Source organism: Dysidea avara, chromosome 8 (genome assembly GCF_963678975.1).
Source record: "Dysidea avara chromosome 8, odDysAvar1.4, whole genome shotgun sequence".
Taxonomy (NCBI): Eukaryota; Metazoa; Porifera; class Demospongiae; order Dictyoceratida; family Dysideidae; genus Dysidea; species Dysidea avara.
In genome coordinates, this window is record NC_089279.1 from 9035373 (window position 1) to 9053824 (window position 18452).

General features: G+C 40.9%; 1 long non-coding RNA gene across 1 annotated transcript; it reads right to left on the reverse strand.

The window, feature by feature from the left end:
• Window positions 1-7780: 7780 nt before the first annotated feature.
• Window positions 7781-12754, reverse strand: LOC136263172 (uncharacterized). The gene is made up of 5 exons (XR_010704484.1): window positions 12662-12754; window positions 10099-10147; window positions 8820-8854; window positions 8409-8461; window positions 7781-7910 (listed from the first exon to the last, which is right to left on the reverse strand). It is a non-coding gene; the product is annotated as an uncharacterized lncRNA (long non-coding RNA).
• Window positions 12755-18452: the final 5698 nt, after the last annotated feature.

Consider the following 18452-nt stretch of genomic DNA (forward strand, 5'->3'; position numbering starts at 1 on the left):
GCCTCCTGGGGCCCCTTTCAGGCTGGGGTCCGGGGCAAAATGCCCCAGTTGCCCCACCCTCCCCCCCTGTGGGCGGCCCTGCGCCCGGCATTTGACTCAGCAGATCCACTGTAGCCAAGTTCGAGTTACAGTGTGAATGGTTCAAGCTCAGCCTGATTTTTAGTGAGATATGAACTCTGTATGTCTTTGTAAATGTTATTACTAATTGTTCCAGGATAGAAAACTTAGCTATGATGCTATATGATTCTTTGGTCCATTGTATATGTAGCCAGCTGCCACCTAGAAATACTCAGTGCACATATTGCAAGTGGGATTGCTGAAAGGAAGACTCTGGGAGGTGTCTTTCACAGATCTTGCAATGAATGCTACACTTTATATGGCCGTATAAAGGAGGATAAGTCATCAAACATAGACAACTTTAACATAATTCAGTCTCATCACCTCAGCAGTAGTACCTAAAAGTATAGGTACTACTGCTGAGGTGATGAGACTGAATTATGTTAAAGTTGTCTATGTTTGATGACTTATCCTCCTTTATACGGCCATATCTGAGCTGTAGAAATGATAGTTTTGTTAGAGTAAGTGTGCATTGTATTAGACTAATTGAACAGTTCTGTACAGAAATGAGTGAGCTTCAATTTCATTTCAATTATCAGAACACACTCTGGGTTCAGATAGTAGATGGGTCACTATACTAATCGTCTCTGCCCCTCAGATGTATACAAATGTAAAAACTTACAAAACCAAACATGTAAAATAATCATACACTAAATGCAAGAACTTCGTGAAAATTATAATTTTGGGTGATCCACTTTACAACTGTGAAGTGGTGAGTCTCAGTGATGGTTAATACAATAAATTTTTCTGACATGATTGTCATAACTGTGGCTTATCCAGTGTATGTAGATGTGAGACATTCATGTAGTGCTGATGGGACACATGGACAGACATGATAACATTTAATCAGAAGTGATCTATTCCCCTGATGTGTGTAGTACTGTTTACGTCATTAAATTGCAGATACTGGTTTCCTGGTAAACAGTGCATGGAGTCCAAGAATATGGCTGTTTTTCTATAACAAAACAACAACAAATCTTACAAACGACACAAACATGTGGACTGATCCATCTGTTGTTAACAAAAATACATATAGATTTTCTGGACATCTACTATCTAGTCTACTACTCTAATTTTGTAGTTGATCATGACACTTGAGTTTGCATGCAGGTGTGCAGAAGATCTTCACACAACTCTGTTTGCGTGCAGCACTTGCCATGGAGAAACAACTCAAGTACGATATTATCTGTAAATTGTCCAATAAGACAAGTGTCTGGTCATACCATCATGGCATAGCTATCAAGAACAGAACACATGTGGCACTCAGTAAAATCCAGCTTATTGAGATTTGCATTTGCTGGGCATACTTCAGCAGTCATAATTACTTTTGCCTTACTTTCATGTTAGTTCTGACAACCCAAGCCTATCCAACACCTAGTAAGCCATACTAAGTGCTGTACCTGGGTGTTGTTATTGCTGGACAGCAACCTAAAATGGGCACAGCATACAGGTATCAGCATGATCATTGCAAAGGCAGATTCAGTAAGGAGTCTTAAACAAAATGTCTGGTTTTAGCAGTTAAATGCTGTTATAATATATGTGTTCATCCCATTCCTGTATACAGGCTGGTCTCCATACCATCAACAAAATATTTACAAACTAGAGATGGTGCAGAGGCCAACAAGGTTGTAGCGCTGAACAGCTGCAATATAACAAACGTAGCTAGCTAGTGCCCCCTTACGCGGAAATGCTCGCGGAAATGTTGAACAGCCTTACCCATCCCAGTCCTTTGACATTGAACCACTACACACTGGAATGATCACTCTTGTCAAGGATACTAAGAAACGGGTGTCTAACACAAGAAATTCCCTCGAGATTCTTTAAAGAACGCCTTCTTTCAGCTCAATCCCGGCGCCTTTCGTGCTCAGTATTAATCACCCTCCTAGCCTCTAAAGCACTGCCAAAGATGCAATTCTCTTCCACAGCAACCATGGCTTCTCTCCACTGCCAGAAGAATATTGTAAACACACCGCTATACTGAGCGAACTATTATACGGTTCACCAGTGCTTGGTTCACTAGTATGGCGGACGCGTAGGCGATATTTGAAGTTACGTAATGTAGATCACGTGTTGAAAATGCTCTATAGCTACCCCCTCACCATAAATACCCTCAGTTTCGTGCTACAAACTGCACTTACTAATAAATGGGCGTAGCTGAGCGTATGTTGGTAACGCGATAAGTGGGCGTGGCTCACGAAAGAGGTACGCGATAGCGTTTATAAGTTCGAAGTGGATATTTAGCCGGTCACCGGTCACGGCGCAAATATTTATTTAGCCGGTCGTTTGTTGGGAAATGCCACCTATAACTCTAGTATCAAACACACTAGTTGTATGAAGGTAAGTTTTTGGGTGAGCTCGAGGCGAGCTAGGGTTCGCTTCGCTCGCTCCAACCCTAGCTCGCCTCGAACTCACCCAAAAACTTATCTTCATACAGACAGTGAAAGCCATCATTACGTTTAACAGGCAAACGTCAGGTTAGCGTTAGGGTTAGGGTCGGGTTCAGCTTTGGTTTCTTCTTCATTGGTATGGTTAGACTATATAGTATTGTATATTTGTAACATTTAAATAATCCAAAAACAAGAGGGGCAGCCAGCAAGCACCGGTGGTACAGTGGTAGTCTAAACCTGGATATGTGGGTTCGAGTCTGGGTCACGCCACACTTTTTTTTCTTCGTTTCTTAAACCTTTTTGTGTCACGATTTTTTCTAAGTTTTTTTTTTTAATTGCAATGACCGGCTAAATATCAACAGCCTTATAAGTTTCCACGTCGTTAAACGAACAATTTCGTTTCTCACGTGATCCAATCCGGGTCAGACTAGGGACCCGCCGACCATGCTGGCATAATTATGAGCATAATAGGTGCCTGAAAGCATTGAGCATAATGTTAGCATAATAGGTAGAATATTTGTGTAATAGTATGAATTCTTGCTTATTAAAATAGCTATCACAGAAAGATCGATATACTATAATAGAACAGTCAGTAACTTTAATAGAACAATCACATAGCTGACTGTTCTATTAGAGTATATCAATCTTTTCTGTGATATGTGTAATATATAGATTAGCACGTGATTGTACAAGGCACGTGAGTGTTGTGAAATCATTCTAGAACATTCTTAGCACGTTGTTACATGGTGTCAGAAGTTTCTTGCGAAAATGGATCAGCTTTCGCCACCAGAGGAATTGAACTTAGACGGAACTATTGCTGACAACTGGAGACGATGGAAACAACGTTTCGGGATATTTTCCCTTGCTAGTGGACTATCTACAAAAAACGCGGGAATTCAAGCCGCAGCATTTCTTCACGTGGCCGGACCGGAGGCACTGGAAGTTTATAATACTTTCTCATGGCAAAATGCCGACGACAAGAACAAGGTGGATAAAATAATAGAAAAGTTTGATGAGTATTGCAACTCTCGCAAAAATATTACGTGGGAAAGACACAAGTTCAACACGCGAAACCAGCAACCAGGAGAAACCATTGATCAGTATGTAACAGATTTAAAAACAAAAGCTCAGTCTTGTGAATTTTCCGAATTGAAGGATGGTCTGATTCGTGACCGAATTGTGTGTGGCATTATTTGCGATAAGACCCGTGCGCGTCTATTAAAAGAAAACGACTTAACTCTTCAGAAGGCCCTCGACATATGTAGAGCGAACGAAGCTACATCTACCCAATTGAAAACCATTAGTTCCAGTACTACCGGTAAAGAAACACACTATCAGGAAGTCCTTGCTGTTACAGCATGACGTCAAAGTCAAGAAGCTAACCCCAAACCTCGATGTGACCGATGCGGAAATCAACACTATCGTCACCAGCCCTGTCCAGCACAAGGCGTAGAATGCTACAATTGTGGTCGTAGAAACCATTTTGCAAAGGTTTGCCGAAGTCGCACTGCTACAAAGTACCAAAAGAAAGTGCACAGTGTTACACATGAAGACTCCGATTCCCCTGACGACATGTTTATTGATATGATACAATGTGCTACCTCAAAGTCACCCGATTGGAAAGTAACAATCCTCGTAAATCGCCAGAAAATGAGTTTTAAGATTGATACAGGTGCGCAATGTAATGTCATCTCCAGACAGAAATACCTCCAACTAAGCTCAACCCCACTGCAAAAGTCTCATGCAAGGCTAGTTGCCTTTGGTGGCCAATGACTCGACACATGTGGTAAGGTCACACTAAACTGCCAGCACAAAGGAAAAGGTTACCCTGTGGTTCTTGAAGTGATTGACCAGAATGTTCCCAACATAGTAGGCTTGACGACTTGTATGGAACTGAATCTAGTGCAACAATTAGATGCTATCAACAACCAACCTGATGATATTCTCAATGCCTACAGTGATGTCTTTGACGGATTGGGATGTATCACAGACGCCTTGTACCACATCAAAATTGACAAAAATGCCCAGCCTATTGTACACCCACCGAGAAAAGTTCCAGTCACTTTGAGACCCAAAATTCAACAGGAACTCAGTCGCATGGAAAAGCTCGATGTAATCCAGAAAGTTGATGAACCCACAGACTGGGTAAATAGTATGGTAACAATTGTTAAACCAAATGGTAACCTCAGAATCTGCATAGACCCACGCGATTTAAACAAGGCAGTCAAACGTGATTACTATCCAATGAGCACAATTGATGACATCGTCACAAGAATGCCAAATGCCAAGGTTTTCTCTGTCCTGGATGCCAATTCTGGATTCTGGCAAGTCCAATTAGACACACCAAGTGCAAAGCTTTGCACGTTTAACACACCCTTTGGACGCTACATGTTCAAACGTCTTCCTTTCGGGCTCTCGTCTTCCCAAGACATTTTCCAGAAAATAATGTCAGAGATGTTTCAAGATATACCAGGAGTCGAAGTTGTTGTGGACAACCTGCTCATATGGGGCGAAAATGAAGAGCAACACAACACCCGCTTAATACAAGTCTTAGAAAGAGCACGGCACAGAAATCTCAAACTCAATAGAACCAAGTGCCAAATCAGAAAGGATGTCATTACCTATATCGGTCACATACTTAGCAAAGATAGTCTCAAACCTGATCCAAAAAAGACCGATGCCATCCTTAAAATGCCATGCCCAGAGAACAAAGATGATCTTCAAAGATTCTTAGGTATGTTAACTTACCTGGGCAAGTTTATACCAAATTTATCCACTGTAGCTTCGCCTCTACGAACCCTATTGGAAAAGAATGTGGAATGGCATTGGCACACTGAACAAGCCAACAGTTTTCTATCTTTGAAGAAATTAATCACCACTGCCCCTGTGCTCAAGTATTTCAACCCTAGTAAACCTACCAAGCTATCCGTCGATGCCAGTTCTAAAGGATTGGGAGCTGTACTTCTACAAGATAATCACCCCATTGCCTATGCATCCAGAGCCCTCACTACGTGCCAGCAGAACTACGCCCAGATTGAGAAAGAAATGCTCGCTGTGGTTTTTGGATGCACCAGATTTCATGAGTACATTTTCGGCATGCCGTCTGTTGAAGTAGAGACTGACCATAAACCCTTAGAAGCCATACTCAAGAAGCCACTACATCAAGCACCACTGCAACTCCAGAAGATGATTATGTCCATACAAAAGTATCAAATCAATCTTATTTACCGCCCTGGTAAACAGCTAGTGATTGCAGACACTCTGTCCAGAGCGTATCTAACAAAACAGCCAGATGACTCCACATCATTTGAATTTGAAGTGAATGTAGTAGCATCACTGCCAATATCAAAAACCAAGTTAGAGCAATTTCAATCAATGACCCAATCTGATTCAGCTCTAAAGCAATTAATGAAACTAACACTGGATGGTTGGCCAGATCACAAGTCACAAGTGCCAACTGAGTGTTTACCGTATTGGTCATTCCGAGATCAAGTATCCTCCAGCGACGGAGTTCTTCTAAAAGGGGAAAAGCTCATAATTCCTAAGGCCATTGAGCCAGAGATGTTGAAACTGATACATTGTTCCCATCTAGGTATAGAGAAATGCAAACGGCGAGCCCGAGATATAATGTACTGGCCAGGGATGTCATCCCAAATCCAAGATACCGTTTCAGCTTGTGGCACTTGCAATACATACCAAAGAAAAAACCAGAAGGAGCCTCTCATCCCACATTGTATCCCAGACCGTCCATGGTCCAAAGTTGGTGTTGATCTTTTTGAGCTGCAGCAAAAGCAGTACCTTGTGATAGTGGACTATTACTCAGGATTTGTTGAACTAGACCTGCTCATTCACACCACAGCAAAGCAAGTAATTAAGCATTGCAAATCTCAGTTCTCCCGTCATGGAATACCGGATGTCTTGATATCCGACAATGGCCCCCAATTTTCCAGCCACGAGTTCCAACAGTTTATCAAGCAATACCAGATTGACCACAGTACATCCAGCCCATACCATCCACAGTCCAACGGCATGGCTGAAAAGGCAGTACAAACCATCAAACGATTGATGAAGAAGGCAGCACATGATGGAAATGACCACTACCTAGCACTGCTAGAGTATCGGAACACACCATGGTCAGACACCCTTGGGTCACCAGCCCAGCGACTTATGGGGAGGCGGACAAAGACTCTCATACCTACAGCAAATACTTTACTAAAGCCAGCAACAATTAACCCAACTGCAGTACAGGAGGAACTTCAAAAACACAGAAAACAACAAAAGATGTTTTACGACCGCCAGGCAAAACCATTGAAAAGCCTCAAAATAGGTGACTCAGTGTTGATGACATCAAAGGATGGCACGTGGAAGCCAGCCAAAGTAACCAGCATTAGTCAAAGAGCTCCACGCTCCTATAACATTGTGACACCACAAGGGCAATACTATCGTAGAAACCGAAAGGACTTAAAAAAGGTGATGGGTAAAACAGAGGTTAACACAAGCACTGATGAGTTCCTAGATGATCAAGCATATGACAGTGACACAAATGAACCAGTTGAGGAAAGTTGTGGCACTAATTCTGTTGTATCAGCTTCAGCCCTGAGACGCTCCCAAAGAACCATAAGAGCACCAGTTCGATATGCCGACCAGTTTTCGTGACTATAACATACGCACACACTGCACTACTTTCACTTATTTGATTAGAGCACTGTAAGGGTTTTTCATCCTTGTACCCTGTAACACACTCCTTTTTGTAATGATGGAGATGTAATATATAGATTAGCACGTGATTGTACAAGGCACGTGAGTGTTGTGAAATCATTCTAGAACATTCTTAGCACATTGTTACAATATGCATTTTGACAAGTAAGTTTGTGCTGCAGCCACTTATTATTTATCCATAAATTGGAAATTATTAGCAGAGCATGAGAACTAAGGCATAAATAATTGGGCATAATTTGAGCATAATGGGTAAGTATTGAGCATAAATTTAAGCATAATAGGTAAATTTTTTAGCAGTGCAGCATAGCATAATAGGTAAAATTATGAGCATAATAGGTAAAATTATGAGCATAATCAGCGGGTCCCTAGGTCAGACTCGGATGACCCGACCCGGTTTCAACGCTGACATGCATAGTGATCAAGCTAACCCTATTGTTTAGCTATTTACTGAATAGTACATATATAGTGTTCAACGTTAGTTCCCATCAACTAATGTTATTCTGGCCACCTTCAAGTAAACCTTTGATTAAACTTGTAATATTCAACAGGTCTGAACAAGTGATAAAAATATACACAACTCAATCGATATGACAAACAAACTTTAATTAGTTATGGAATAAGATAGAATACACACTATTATAAACCAATTGCATTGTGTGTGGTGTCTTCTCATAATCTCCAGAACACCTATCAATGACAATTGCCAATTATCATAGAAATAAAAGACCACTAAACACGTTACAGAAATTGGACAATCAAATCAGCAAATGAAGCCAAAATCTCACTACCCAAATCAACACTATTGCAGTAGTGGAGTAAGAAAGGCATTGGACACAAAGGAAAGTCAATGATGCATGTATTGTAGCTGTTATGGTCGGTGAAAAGGCACATCTTAGGCCTAAGCAATGTCTAACAGTGAAGAAACCAGCATAGTTGAGATACATTTGGCTGAAGGCGTCAAGTTATTCAATACAAATTCTTTAAAATTTAAATTTAATAGCTTCCCAGAAGCGTTTTGGGTCACTCTGAAACCATGCTAATTTTCCAGTGACATTGTAAGGCAGAAAAGCGACAACCTACATCATCCTTACAATAGCACTGAATGAACTGAGCAAATGACAATGCTCGATTCATGATTTGATTATCCATATGGTACAGTATATACATAGCTGACAATAGACTTACCTCAGCAGTATGCACATGACTCCAATGAATAAACATCGGTGTACCACTAGCACCTAATATAAAGAGGAACATTCACCATGCACTTGTGACAGTCTTAACTAAAAATCAACACAATATGAAGGTAATTTTTGAACAGTAAATAACGAGTCCGTTGTTGGAAACTTTAAATATGGGACACCTTCTGATGATTAATGGTACACACCATAGTCCCTTCCTAAAGAAATCTGAACATTTCATTGCAATGGAATGCAAGGAGTGAAAAAACATGGGCATGTTAACACATTGCAATGAGTAAATAAAAATGGTAGTATATCGTTTAGGATATCCTACCATGTTTAATATAACGATAGTTACAAATTATTGTTTGTTGTAGGTTGTGAATGGATAAATGTATCACTCATTTCTACGTACCTATGTTAATATACCTTGTAGTAGATACTATGCTGCTACATAGAATAAAACATATTTGACAATTCACAACCAACATTATAACAAGTAGCTCCACTAATGACTGCACCAAATTAAAGCAGTAAATGCATGTTCCTTATATTAGTAGGAACTTTGGCAGTGCAAAATATCCATTTGATGAATCACTGTGTTTCAGTGGCGTAGCTATACCTGACTCTATAATAATATTTGACTAAATTTGTGTGGTTGAGAGTCAAAACATGTGCTGTAATTTGGTGAAACTGCTCAGTACTGGACATGTAAAGTAATTGATTTATTAGATGTTTAATTTTTCCATGGGCTAGATGGACAATGGTAAACTGATGAAAGACAAACAAAAGCTAATTCCTACTGTAGGCCATAGTGCCCGTCTTATACTGCCGGGAGGTAGGAATATTAAGGAGGATCATTGTTTACTCAATTTCTCAATGTTGGTTATGAAGTATGCTAAAACGCTCAGTATGTACAAGTAGAAGAGACAAAGAGTGAAAACGAAGTACAATATTGGGGCTGGAGGCTAAGTTAGTCATCTAAGCTTCTGTACTATTCCAGCAGTAGTATCTTAGTCTAATACGCTGTACAAACAGCAGTGTAGCAGTTAGCTAGGCATAATTTCTTTTAAAGCAAATGTGTAATAAAGAGTCCACAGAGATGGGCTAGCGTTGCTTGTTAAATGGTTTGCATGGGGACAGCCAGACCTTGTGCCCGGGTAATTCAGAAAGCTACGTAGCTACACCCCAGCTGTGTTTTGTTACATATCTCTACACAGTGACATAGCTAACAATGGCTGTAGGCAGGAAAAAAACTTGGACAATTAAAGGACTATTTGCCAAATTTACCTATGTTTTACACTGCCAAAGTTCTCTACTGTACAGTAGCTTTCAGACCTTCCCCCCCTAGGATTGTGATGACCTCTGTGACAGTTTAGGCCTTGCTCAAAGGGTGGTACTAATGTGAATATATGTTGGTGGTGGGGGTGGGGTAGGGGGGCTTAAATCAATCTCCTTACTGAGGACACCGTTTTGTTGTTATAGACTATGTGCAATCTAGAGCATAGTCTCATATATTCCTGAGAGCAAGAAATTCTATGCTGGGAAAATTTTAAATGCCCATACTCTTAGTGAAAGGAACATCCGAGAGTTACTATAGTATTCTTGCTAAATTGCATATGATTAATACTACAAAACCATGCCCCCAAGATTGCATATGGTTTATTGTAAAATCACAGACAAACTACACTTACATTAGGATTGCTCAAGCTGCCAAGTTCTGTGGCATTTTGTTTAAATAATCTGTAAAATAAAGCAATTGATATAAGATTGACAATACGCACAACACAATAGGGAGAATACGAACAAGTGCTTTACTAAACATTTGAAGATAAAATATTAAATTTTGTACTCAGTTTGCGTTTATAGAAAATACTGGATGAGTGCATGACATCATGTCTATCACTGGTACAATGAAAAAAGCTAAACTATAATTCACGAATATTTAGTATCTTATTGCGTCAATTATGGCCGGTCCCGTAGTCTTGTTTAGTGTCTGGGGGTACACAGTATTACAAGAGAAATAAAAGCTGGATATCAAATGAAAAATTATGCTGCATTATGTTAAGAATGAGCTCTATTAGGCTTGAATCTGCTGAAAAAAGTATCCTAAGCGCTTGAGTATATGCGGGCAAATCTACCTGGACAAGACTAGTAACTTGCAGGAGGTTAACATGGATAGAAGCTGTGGAGCTCTAAGTTCCATAATAGCCTGTTATAGTCATGGTAAGTAGTGCAAGCAACTGCAAAAGCATGAGCCAGACAGCATCATGGGGCATACCAAGCCACTGTTCTAACCATTTGGTCATGTTGTTTCACCTGTAAGAATTTACGGTGAAAGCAACAGCACAAAGCAATGTCGTGCTCATCATAGTTGAGTTCAAATCTCAACCTTGGCCCCATGTGTACATATTACCAGTGAGCTTACAGTTTAAATATGCATGACATTGTCAGGCACATTGGTAATCATCTGATAGCAATGTCATTATGCTCAGTATATTAAGTGACAAGCTTTGAAGAAAAAGTGTAGTGATAGTCAATGGCGGATCCAGGATGGGGAATTTGGGGCAAATCCCCCCCCCCCCCCCCCCATCCTCCCAATTCCTCACCTTGTGGAGGAGCTAGTCATACGTCTGATTAAAATAGCTACCAAACTTTATTAGGCCAAGGAACTCATGAAAATATGCACATTTTACTACAAATTTGCTTAAAACCAAAGCGAATCAAAGTCAAACTACCTGTGAAATTGTCACCCGGCACCTTTGTACGTACTAAGCGCCTCTAAAAATAATCATCGTATTGCATTTGTTTAAGAAACTCAGAGCCTTTTAAACAGCTTTTAAGACTTGATAACCATCTGAAAAGGCAAAAAATGGCTAAAATCAACAGTGAGACACCACTAATAGGTGATTATTTGTTGCTTCAAAAATGCAGCACTGAATTAGAGAATCTGGCTCTCCCCAATCATTTACAACTTAGCCTGTTTGTGCCCCTCCCCTTGCCAACTCCTGGATCCGCCCCTGATAGTTCACTCGTTCGTACTATACCCTTTCCTTCCTTTTGAACATTTTGTTAAATCTGTTTTCCTTCCTAGTCTATTGGGTCGAACTGTCCCTGGTGATGTTGAGAGAAAGCTATTTGCCTTGCCTGTGCGGCTAGGAGGCCTTGGTGTGTTTGATCCTTCGATTGTTGTGTCACAGCAGCGTTCCTGCTCTGTAGAAGTAAATGCTGGTCTCATTGGCTTGATTATCTCTCAGGTACATCAGCTAGGTGACTGTCTTGATGCACAGGTTCAGTTGCGATCCAAGCATCACTCTAGGAGCCATCAAGAGCAACTTCAATCTGCTAATCACTAGTTCAATGAACTTCCTCCTAGCATGCATTCCTCAGTCATGTTGGCTCAGGAGAAGGGTGCATCGAATTGGCTCTCTTGTCTTCCATTGAAGTCGCATAATTTTGTGCTTCATAAAACTGCTTTTCGTGATGCAATTACGCTTCGCTATCATTGGCTACCATCTGCCTGCCCTACTTCCTGTGCCTGTGGTCACTCTTTTACCATAGAACATGCTCTGTCTTGTCCAAAGGGCAGGTTTCCTTCTCTGAGACATAATGAAGTGCGTGATCTAACTGCCAATTTACTTTCCGAGGTCTGTAATAATGTTGTCACTGAACCCCACCTTCAGCCTCTTTCTGGTGAGACCCTTCAATACAAAACAACTAATCATGATGATAACGCAAGGCTTGACATTGCAGCTAATGGTTTTTGGGGAGGACGATTTGAGAGATCATACTTTGATGTCAGAATTTTTAACCCTAGTGCACCTTCAAATCAACCCCTACACTCTGCATACCGACGTCATGACAAGGAAAAGAGACATGAATACCAACAACGGGTTCATGAAGTAGAGAATGCCTCATTTACTCCCTTAATTTTTACTACTACTGGTGGAATGGGTGATGCTGCTACTCAGTTTTATAAGAGATTGGCCAACCTGAGTACAAAGCACAGTCTTTCCTATGGAATAGTGATGGGATGGCTGAGATGCAAATTGAACTTCTCTTTGTTGAGGTCTGCAATTATGTGCATTCGCGGTGCCAGGTCCACCAGAATGAGGCCCATATTTAAGATAATTTGTTTTTGTTTATTATGTACTGTTTTATCTCATGTCATTAATTTGTAGTTACGTAATGTAGATCAAAAACAAAACTATGAATGTGTGCATACACAAGTCACTACACAGGGTTGAGTTACCGTACCTTCCATCAAGGCGCCTTCCATATTCATAACAGAGTCACCAGTTTATCTCCTTATAAAGGTCACTCACTCGTCATTGTTGCGCAGAAAATGTGGTTGACCACAACAGCTATGTGCGGTGATCACGTGATCAATCAGCTTCCTGTATTACGTAACTTTGTGGTTGAGCCATTCTGTACATAACAAGATTGTTTCTCATTTCTACTGCAGGAGCGTACGAGATTTCACGAAGTGTCGGACCAAAGTTAATTGGTGCGGACTTACTACAGGTAAATTACTTAATGCACGTACCTACGTATACTCTGAATACTAAGTACTGTGTAGGTGTAGGGCCGCCCACAGGGAGGGGGGGGGGGGGCAACTGGGACATTTTGCCCCGAGCCCCAGCCTGAAAGTGGCACCAGGAGGCCCCATGAAGGGCCCCTTGAATACCTGTTTTAAAGATCGATATACTCTAATAGAGCAGTCAGATCTAAATACTCTAATAGAGCAGTCATAGTATGCTTCAGAGGAGCAGTGTAGCAAGCTTATATATAAGGAGATATGGTTGGTGAGGGTAGTTTTCTCATTGTTAGCAGGTCATGACCTTTTTTTTTTTTTTTTGTCTTACAGCTAGGGTGAAGTTGTGATTTGGAATGGAAACCTCCTTGCCACTGGGGCCCCACTTTAACTCTTTGCCATGGGCCCCTTAATTTCTCTGGGCGGCCCTGTGTAGATGCTACTGGTTTCGCGAGCCCACTCAGCCAACCGGCGCTTACTGGTATGTACTTAGTCACGCTTATCCTCGTGCTTCAAATAAATGATAAGTTATCCCCACTAGGGACCTGTGAGAAGGCTAAAGCCTGTGAATACCGGCAGAGAGTCGGAGACTCCCACATGTAACCGAAACCAAGCCGGAGTTCATAAATAATATACTTAAAGGGAAGGGTGTTTTGAACTCCTGCTGAAACGTTGCTTCAGTAGTCCATTAGACAATATAAGTGCCTATACGAGAAGTAATGCACCTATCAATGTCACGCCCCACCTACCCCAGGTCGGGCAGCAGGTGGGGATTTGTCACCCAAGCTCGCCCCCAGGGTAAGGGCATTTGCAACACGAATATCCGTACTCAGTTTCCATACTGTTGTGATTCCCGGGATAATTAGTAGGGAATTCGTAACTCAAAGTTGTCCCCAGGGGTGGGGAATTTGCATTCTCGCATTTGCAAATCCCCAACAATCCCCACCTCTGCCCGACCTGGGGTAGGTGGGGCTTGACATTGATAGGTGCATAAAGTGAGTCAGGTTTACCACTAAAGATTAAGAGTCTTGCAATATTGCACCTATCAATGTCATGCCCACCCCCACCCCCAGGTGGGGTGGGGGGAATACAGGAGATTTGACAAAGTCTAATGTCAGATTCCCCAGTACTGGGGTTAAGAAGCTTGTCAAAACCCCACTATGTCCCCACCTCGATTTGATTTACCTATTAAAATAATTTTGGGTTCAATAAACTTCCGCCATCAAAAGCCCCAGGGGTGGGGCAAGTGTAGATGTCAAATCCCCAATAGGTGTATAGGGACCCCCGGGTGGGGGTGGGGCTTGACATTTATAGGTGCATAAGTATTTCTAGAAAAACTTAGTTGTCATCAGGTGATTACAGTATTTCCAAATAAGGGGGGTCCCTTGTGTATGGATTTTATCTGCAATGATGTCACAAGGTAAAAAATGTCAGCGATAGTGTGTGGTGACCTTGTACAGGGTAGTATTGGGAGAGGTGGCGACGTGGCGTTTTGCTACAGTAACATTAAAACGTCATGTCCAAGTGAATATCCCTACTATGCTACAATTATATTTGTTTGTGAACTTTTTTTGCAAGCTCATGACCACTAAATAGCTTGCTTTTCACAAAACCGAGTTAATCACAACACTATATACCAGATTATGACTCATACAATACCAACTGATTAGTGGACGTGGCTTTACATAAACCTGCAGACAATAACGAACATGTATACCTAGGGACTGATAAATGGGCGTGGCTACCATATGCCTATAGACAGTAATTTACATAAGCAAGTATGGCTCACAAAAGAAGCAGGGCTACACTCCACATCATTACACTAATTAATTTAGCACATGATTCAATCCAGGTCAGGCCCGGATAATCACACTGCAAAGCCCAGCCACGTGTATTCGAATAGTTCGATGCAATATACACCCATAGATAGAAGCCCTACTGTAGTCTATTAACACTATCAGTGGTAGAACCTTGAGTGATGGTCATGGTAAAGAAGGATAAAAGGTAAGACAATAGCACAAGCATTGTATGTTTATTGATATACCAAAAGTTTTTTCTTCATTGAATTAGAAACGTTTCTGTGAAAGAATTAGGGCTGTAACCAATTTTTCCACTATGTTTGACTGAAGGCATCAGGCAAGCAGACATAAGAAAATTCTGTTGAATAAATTTTTTTGAAATTCTGTGGTAACTTGACAGAAATGTTTCAGGTTGATTTGAAGGGCTTGATTTAACCCTACCAATACCGCCATGTTGTTGTGAGGAAAAATTGAGGAAGGTTATTGGGTTATGTTATATCATGGGCCACTCCCACACCTTCACTGTCCCTACTATGCAGTACTATCATACTGTGTGATACAGCAACAAGGGGCAAGGTGAGGCATAGATACTTACTTACAAGACAAATGCACACTGTTTTATATCCATATCAAAACTTAGGTCTGGTTTCTCCTGGTGGGATTATTTCACATCGACACATCACGCTAACTAGCCTCTTACCTTCATTATCCAATGTTCCCATGTTGTGAAAGCCACAAACAAAGCTTATTTTCATTACTACAAATAAAAACGTGATGACTTTCCCACACTAACAGGCTATTTCGTCAATTATGACATCAATGCAGATAAGGCCTAATAATGGTTACATCAGTTTTTGCTCTCAGTACAGATTTTAAAATTTCTGAACGGTCTTCCACCAGTTCAAGTTCAGTAATCAAATGCAACTGACCACATGAGTTGTTATAACCACTCAGTCTTGCTGCATTAACAACCAATTCTAAAAGGTTTGCATTTTCTTGCTGTCCATTAACTACTATCAACTGCTTCATTTTACCTCAGCAATGTCGGTTCGATGCAGTCAAGTTTCAAAGTAACTCAAAATGCTTTCCATAATGTTCATACTTGCTAATTGACTAATAGTTGTATTCAAATGTAACTCAATATTACATGACATGCAGCTTGATTTCTTCACAGTTCAACTCCTGACGCATACCTTTAGGTGTTTCTCAGGAGACACAATGCATGAATCATGGACTTAACTTTGTACTACTTTGCGTCTATCCCGCAAAGGTATCTGCTACATTGTAGATGATGTATATGCATATGGCTGCAAAACAGGTAGAACATAATTGAAATCTATTGCATAGCTGTGATGTAGGGATTGAATTTAATATCAGATGATCTCCCCTGTTTCAGCACTTTATAATATCCCTACATAGATTTCCTCACACTTGTCATTATTGTTTCAGTAACCTTAACATCATTACACCCATTTGTTGGTTGCACTTTGATTTCAAAACTTTAATGCTTACTATTTTCATAGAATGCCACATTCTTTTCTCAGTTTTGCTACAGTTATTTGCATGCAGAATTAATTTGCATTGTTATTAACTCTTTTTTCTTTTTCTTTATTGATACACAATCTTCTCAAACAGAATTCAACTCTACAACACAAAATGGCTGCTAATCAAGTAAATGAAAAGGTTCCCATTTATCTTAGCTGCCCTGTTTGCCATGAACTATACCAGAAACCAAAATATCTCCGAAAATGTTACCACTCCTACTGTGAAGAGTGTCTTATAAAGCTCCAGGTAGGATCTAACTTGATTTGTACAGTATGTAAACAGGAAGCTGAAGTTCCTTCCAATGGGCTAAAGGAGTTACCCAATCATCTTTTCCTCACTCATCTTGCTGATGAATTGATAATAAAGCAGAAGATAGAACGAAGTGAAGAAATACTATGCACTGCTTGTATTAGAAAGAGTCCAGTAATATCATTTTGTGCTACACTGATGTGTCAGGAATGTAATGAGTCTCACAAGTACAGCAGTGACAAGCAAGGTCATAGTGTGATACAGCTTGATCAGATACGATCTGAGAAGATTGACATCAAATTGCAAAACTAATCAACAAAAATAATACAGTGTGATGATCACGAAAAGAAATTAAACTTCTACTGTGAAACATGTGACCAGTTGATCTGTAACTATCATGCTACATCTGAGTACACAGGAGATAAACATGTAGCAAGCAGCCAACTGACAATACTCTCAATGAACTGTATTAAACTGTACACGAGGTCACACACCAGTCATATCATTACTACGCATGCGTTATACAACAAATGGCACTAAATAGAATACAATACACAAAATTAATAGTCCAATGTGTTGCACTATTCCCTCCTTTAGAAAAACTTGTCCCGAGTTCAGTGGAGAACAAAGTCAACAAGACGGGCAGGAGGGTGGTGTAAGTAAGCTGGGTACCTCCGTGTTTCTCCAGAAGCCATAGGTAGGCTGTCACTATCTTCATTGTCACTGTCACCATCACTCACAATTTGCAAAGTTGGAGCTTGAAATTGAGTTGGATGAGGAGACTGCATGGGTAAATTGTTCGATGCTGTTGTTACTTTGCAGTGGGTTCACTCTATTACATGGCTTCAGACGATCAAAATGTACAATACATCTCTTAGAATGGTGTTTAGTATGTTGGATTCGGTATGTTGAATCAGAGAGCTGCTTAACTATAGTGTATGGCCCAGTCCATGGTCTATGAAATTTCCTGGTGGGACAACTGGATTGAATAGCCAAACTGAATCCCCTTTGTGATAAGGACACCCATGAGATTTCTTATCATAGATCTCTTTCTGTCGATGCAGGTTGTTGCTTAGATTGTCTCGCACAACTTTGTAAGATTCTTGTAGCATTTGCTGAAGTTTAGCAACATAATCATTATGTGGAACAGGCTGCTTGTTGGGAAGCTGAAATGCTAAGTCCACTGGAAGCCTAGCTTGGCGTCCAAACATCAAGAAGAAAGGGGTATAGCCTGTGCTTGCCTGCACGCTAGAGTTGTAAGCATAACAAAGTGGGCGTAAGTGGTCTTCCCAATTCCATGTATGGTCTGCTACTGCAGTGGACAACATTGATAAAAGAATGCGGTTAAACCGCTCCACAAGACCATCTGATTGTGGATGATAAGGGGTCGTCCTAGTCTTCCGTATCTGCAAAAGGTTAGCAAGTTCTTTAATGACTCTTGATTCAAATTGTCTTCCTAGGTCCGAATGGAGTCGCTCCAGCAGAGAAAACCTAAAGAAAAACTCATCCACCAGCTTTTTTGCAACTGTACCTGCTTCCTGATTGGGTAAAGCGTATGCTTCTGTCCAACGGGTGAAATAGTCGGAGACCACAAGGACATAGGAATTCTTCTGGTGGCTCTCTGGTAAGGGTCCTAGAAGGTCCATTGCTACCAACTGGAGGGGATAGCCAGGATGAACATTTATAAGCTGTACTCTTTGTTTAGGGGCTGGGGTTTTCCTCATCACACAATCAGAGCATTGTTGGCACCACCTGTGGACATCTTCAGTATGACCAAGCCTGTAAAATCTCTCTCGTAACCGGTTAAGGGTTTTGTCTTCCCCCAGATGACCACTAACAGCCCCACTATGTAAATCATGTAGGATCTCCTTTTGCAATACAAGTGGAACTACCAGCTGTGCCCATTTCTCTTCCCCATGGC